The sequence below is a fragment of the Hevea brasiliensis genome, chromosome 13 (genome assembly GCF_030052815.1).
Source record: "Hevea brasiliensis isolate MT/VB/25A 57/8 chromosome 13, ASM3005281v1, whole genome shotgun sequence".
NCBI lineage: Eukaryota > Viridiplantae > Streptophyta > Magnoliopsida > Malpighiales > Euphorbiaceae > Hevea > Hevea brasiliensis.
In genome coordinates this window covers 68610085-68615474 of record NC_079505.1, presented here as the reverse complement: position 1 = coordinate 68615474, position 5390 = coordinate 68610085, and the positions used below count along the sequence as shown (strand labels likewise).

Here is a 5390-nt window from a genome sequence, read left to right as displayed (position 1 = left end):
AAAATTTCGTGCACTTGTGTAATGGAAAAAGAAACAAAGGTTAGGAGGGGGGGGGGGTAATTCGTAGTCCAAAGAAGAAATCATAAATTAGGAACTAAAATTAAATATGAAACTCTCAAATTAAACAAACTTCAGTCTAAGGTAATTCGCATTCTAATGCATTGATTCGATCATAGACAAAATAAATACAATTATATCTTATTGAATACTTAACGTAGATTAACCAAACAGCGAGGTAAACCTCTAACTTCCCTATACTCATTAATTCGAGCCCAACACTCTTATTGACTCTAATTATTAACTGAATTGGTATTAAGCAATCCTCATCAAATTAATAACTGCTTTAAGAATAGGAAGTAGTTAAGCTGAACAACAATTTATAAAGCATAAATCATTTAATTCACCCTATTGTTTTCTTAGGTTATTATCGAAAACTTGGATCATAATCAATAAAACCTAATTGCTACTCCCGTTCAATCTTACACAACAATTACGGATTATGAAAATGAACTAGCAATTGATCACATCAAACAATTAACTAATAGGCCTTTTTAGCAAATCATTCAATAGATCAAAGACAACGAAATAAGAAAACAATAGATATTCAAAAAGACATAAATTAAATTAAGAACCTGATCTCACAAATCATGCATAAGAACTAGAATCCCTTGAACTGAATTAAGAACTTAGCCACTCATATTCATGGCTTACAGAAAAATAAAGAATAAATCAAAAAAGAGAATGGAGAACGAAGGTCTTTTATGGAGAATGAAGGTCTGAATTGGATGTGTTTTAGCTGCTGCCCAAAGACGTATTTATAATAAAAAAAACCTAATCCCAAAGATAGAAACCAAACTAGGAAAAGTTTTGAAATTCAAAAGATAGATTTTCAGCCTGTATTCACGTCTCTGAAATCAAGGCCGATTTTCAGTAACTTTCTTTCCGAATCTGTCTCTGCCCTCTTTAGGAAAGTTGTAGCCCTATTTCTTTGCTTTCCAACGGGTTCTCATTTGCCCAAATCTGAGGTCTACAACCCAAGTTATGGCCTAAAAATCGGGACTGGTTTAGACAGACGGTCCAGCCCATAGTGACTACTTCATTGCTATTTTTGAAAATTAAAATGGCCTTATCTTGCTTCCAGCCCTTCATAGAAGTTGTAGAGGTGACTCTTAAGGTTCAATTGGGCTTGGGCTTGCTTCATTTGGACCTCTGGAACTCCAGATACAAAATAAATATTGAAACTAGTCGTGACAATCAAGTGTAAGCTTTTGCAATAGATTCATAACTCATTTTGTCAACCTTGGAGACTGATTTGGGCTTTAGTCCCTCTTTATCATTTGAAGTGCTCTATCTTAGCTTTTCAATGGATTAAACAGCAATCAATTTGAAGATCCACAACTTTAGAAACACCTGAAAAATACAGCAAATGTCAAATACTGAAAATTTATCCATTTAACACAATTATTTTACAATTATCTAAATATATGCCTAAATGATAAATATACTTTAATAAACTGAATTATGCATAAAAACATATTAGAAATATTAAATGTGATGGGAGTAAAATTAATAAATTATGTACTTATCAGATCCTAAAAGTGATACAACTAAATACCAAAATTTAGATATAAACAGAAAGGAACACAATTCATATACAAATAGAACAGAGAAAGAACAAAAATTGAACCAAACGTAAGGGACACAAATCCATAGCCAAAGCTCTAGGTCCAGCATCGAGGACACATGACCAGCAAATAAGAAAACCTCAACACAACTGATAAATAAAATCATTAACTCAAACCAGAAAAACCTAAACACCCAACAAAGCAGCAAAGTAACAACAATCAGAAGGCTCATTATAGAAGCAGAAAACCTAAAAACTAGCACAATTATAACCAAGCTATAAAGTCCTCAGATTAACTCAAGCGTTACTTGGCCAAAGAGTCCACCACCCAATTAGCTTCCCTTGGGATGTGCCGAATAACATAAGCAGGAAGAGATCTAAAATTGTTGACAATTGAATTATACATGGAGTGCAGATGCTAAGGAACTAAATCCAAATTATTTGATTAAGCCACTGCATTTTTCGAATCAGATTCAACAACCACTCCACAAGAAGAGGACAAAAATGTAGGATTCAACAGTAATAGACTCAATGCTTTATTAATGGCTGTAAACTCTGTAGAATTTGAATCATGTCACCCTACAAATTAGACATGAAAAAATACATAAAAAAATTCCCATAATCATCATGAAGAAGCCCTACTATTGAGCCAGGACCAGGTTTCCCAAGAGAAAGCCATCAACATTCCACTTTATCTAATTAGAATTAGGAGGAGACAAGGAAATGCTTGGCCGAGATTTAGAAGCATTAAACCAACACTTAATAGCATCCGGAGAGGGAAGCAAATCAAGGTCAGTATATGGAAAACTGGCATCCAAAGCCCTTAACAATACAATTGGATGCTGATAATGCCCAATTTTGATTCATTTCTACATAGGACTAGACTGTTGACATCATGATCAAATCTCTTCTTGTTTACCGGTTTGAATTTTTTCGAGACAAGCTTCATCTTCTTTCACACCTAGCATCAACTTGAACGGAGTGTTAAGGATATGCATTGTATTTTATCCTATTTATCTCTTATTTCTTTAATTTATCTTTTTTGTTATTGTTTGTTACATAATTATCTTTTTGTTATATACACTTACTATATACCTCATGTACATTTTTATAAGAATTAGTTCAATTAATAGAAAATATCTAAAAGTTTGTATAAGAAGAAAGAAAAGTAGAATAGAATATATTTTTACAAATGTCCGATCATTTATACTTTTTTACACATCTCTGTTTTCACAATCACAAAGCACAAGGAAATCTAAGCTTTTTCCAATCCTAATACCTTTCTCCTCCAAAGCAATCCCTATGTATATATCCCACCTTTTTGACTTGGATGAACGGTAGGAAATAAATCAACCCATATTAATCTAAATTAAACAGAAACACCTTCCTGATCCCACATTGTTTTTCCTTTAGTTGTGCAAGATTAGTGGAACTAATGAGTATGACTGTTTAAAGTGAAGGCAACCATTGTTAATTAAATGCTATACATTCAAGAACTAAACCAAAAACTAAAGCATAATCCTAAAGAAGAACAAAAATCAGAGATTAGGATACACACGATTAGTTGGCAACAACATAAAGAAATTAATGTACAAGTAAGTAAGAACAGTTCAATAATTTTATCTGTATAAAAGAGAAAAAGAAGAGGTGGCCTATTAATGGGATGAATTTAGGACCCCCCTCGTGAGTGTCTTAGAATCCAGCTAATAGTTTCATTGAAAAGCAGCCACTTAATTAATTAATTATTACATACTCCCTTTTTTACAAAATTATTAGTTTAGACTGGATTCAAACTCGAAATTTGACACTCTTTATGGAATAAATAATTTCATCAAGACATGCGAATTTTCTGCAAATATGTCAAGGGGAAAAACTAGCTTGGCTTGCCTTTAATACATGAATATTTTTTTCAGTCGAGCTATTCTGGACTTATAGCTTGGTCATAAGACATCCTCCTCCTTCTCCACCACCACCACCACCACTACTACTAGTAGTGCACAGAATAAAGCTGTATTGTTTCTACAATATATCCAAGGGGAAGGCAAGAAAACCATGATGTGATTTTAGAACATGTCAGCCGTAACAAGACAAGACAATGTCTTCTTTTTTTAGGTGACATAGAAGACCTTTTTCTTCCCACTTCTTTGTCCTTACCTTTGTTTTTAAAAGGGCAAAAAAACCACTAATTTCCTTCTGAAAGCTTCCTCAGGCATTATTTTTGCCCAAGTTGCTCTATTTACAGCTAATTTTAAAAAACTAAAATTAAAAAATATATCAATATTTATTAGTCTTAGTTTTGTGTTTATTCCTATCCCATTAAAGGTTCACCTAACCAATTTAACACTTGAATTAGACTGTGGTCCATATATATTCTAATTACAACGGCCATAGTTGCCCTCTAAAGCTAATTTGATCGAGATTTATACACACTGACGCTGCTAGGAAAAGAAGAATTAAACAGATTATTAAAAAAAAAAAAAAGGAAAAGAAGAAACAGCAAGGCAGCTAACAGATTACGTACATAACATCCTTGGTTGTATCTTTAGATGGAAAATTATAGAAAATGACTGAATTAACTGCTACTGTATCAACCGACAAGGTATGGATGCAGATCAACAGCTCCATAACAATTAATTTCATATATATATATATATATATATTGGAACTTCCACCACATGGGGCACCATAAATCTTGTCTACTAAAGCTGGTCGAAAAATATCAAAAGACAAGCAATGAAATGAACTACGGAGACACGCTCACAAAAAAAAAAAAAACCTTAGAGACTGATTCTTTCTTTTTATGTATAGACTCCTTTGGAGGGCACATTCTGTAAACACACACTATGCAGATATGCAAAAGGAAAAAAAATATCCAAAAAAGAAGGATTAATGAAGAAGAGGAATCTGGAAAATTCATGTTAATATTCAAATTCGATACCAGCATAATCTCCTGATTAAGAATCAATCAAGAAAAGTAAAATCAACAGATCCAAGAAATCAAACAAAATTAAATAAATCATATAGATAAAATTATAAGAAATCTAACAATGAATATAAAGGGGATTAGATCGAAGTATACCAAGAAGAACACAGTACATGGAATCGGACAAGGAGCACAAATTCCATCCTTGACCCTGTCAGTATCTTCCCACAGCTTTATTGAACCGCAACAAAACAAAAACAATAAGCCGCTTGGCCTGCCAACCGTGGCATGCAACAACCACCAAGTTTGTAGTAGATGCAGTTCAAGAAAGCTGTGGAAGAATACGAAGAGGGTCATTCATATATGCATAAACACGTATAGGCACAGGAGATAAATCTAAAAACCATACAAGGAAGGCAAAAAAGAAAGCAAGAAAGCAAGAAAGCAAGATTTTTGTGGGAGTGGGAGTGGAAGTGGGAAGAGAAAAGAGATGGGCTTTGTTGCAGCGCATAGGCATAGGAAGGAGAAAGATGAGGATGGGAGTATTTATAGGAGGATTCAGTCTTTTACCACAAATCCCAAGAAGAATATTGGGCCTAAGAGATTACTGAACGCAACCCCACCAGCCTTCTCTGTTAATAACATTACAAAAGCTGCCTACGTTGGTTTGATCCCATTAACCCTAGCAAGAAAAAAATAATAACAATAATTCGCTCATCAATATTTGTGCGGCTCTGATGCAAGCTGCCGGATCTGACGGTGCCGGTTACCCTAGTGGGGGCATACAATTGGGTCCCACTTCAGATCTGTCCATGCTTTCTAAAAAACGTCTTACCCCCACGC

At 34.0% G+C, this 5390-nt stretch overlaps 1 long non-coding RNA gene across 1 annotated transcript; it reads right to left on the bottom strand.

Annotated features, from left to right (window-relative positions):
• Positions 1–575: 575 nt before the first annotated feature.
• On the bottom strand, positions 576–5164 carry LOC131171903 (uncharacterized). The gene is made up of 2 exons (XR_009142563.1): positions 4401–5164; positions 576–1410 (listed from the first exon to the last, which is right to left on the bottom strand). It is a non-coding gene; the product is annotated as an uncharacterized LOC131171903 (long non-coding RNA).
• Between the last annotated feature and the right edge of the window lie 226 nt (positions 5165–5390).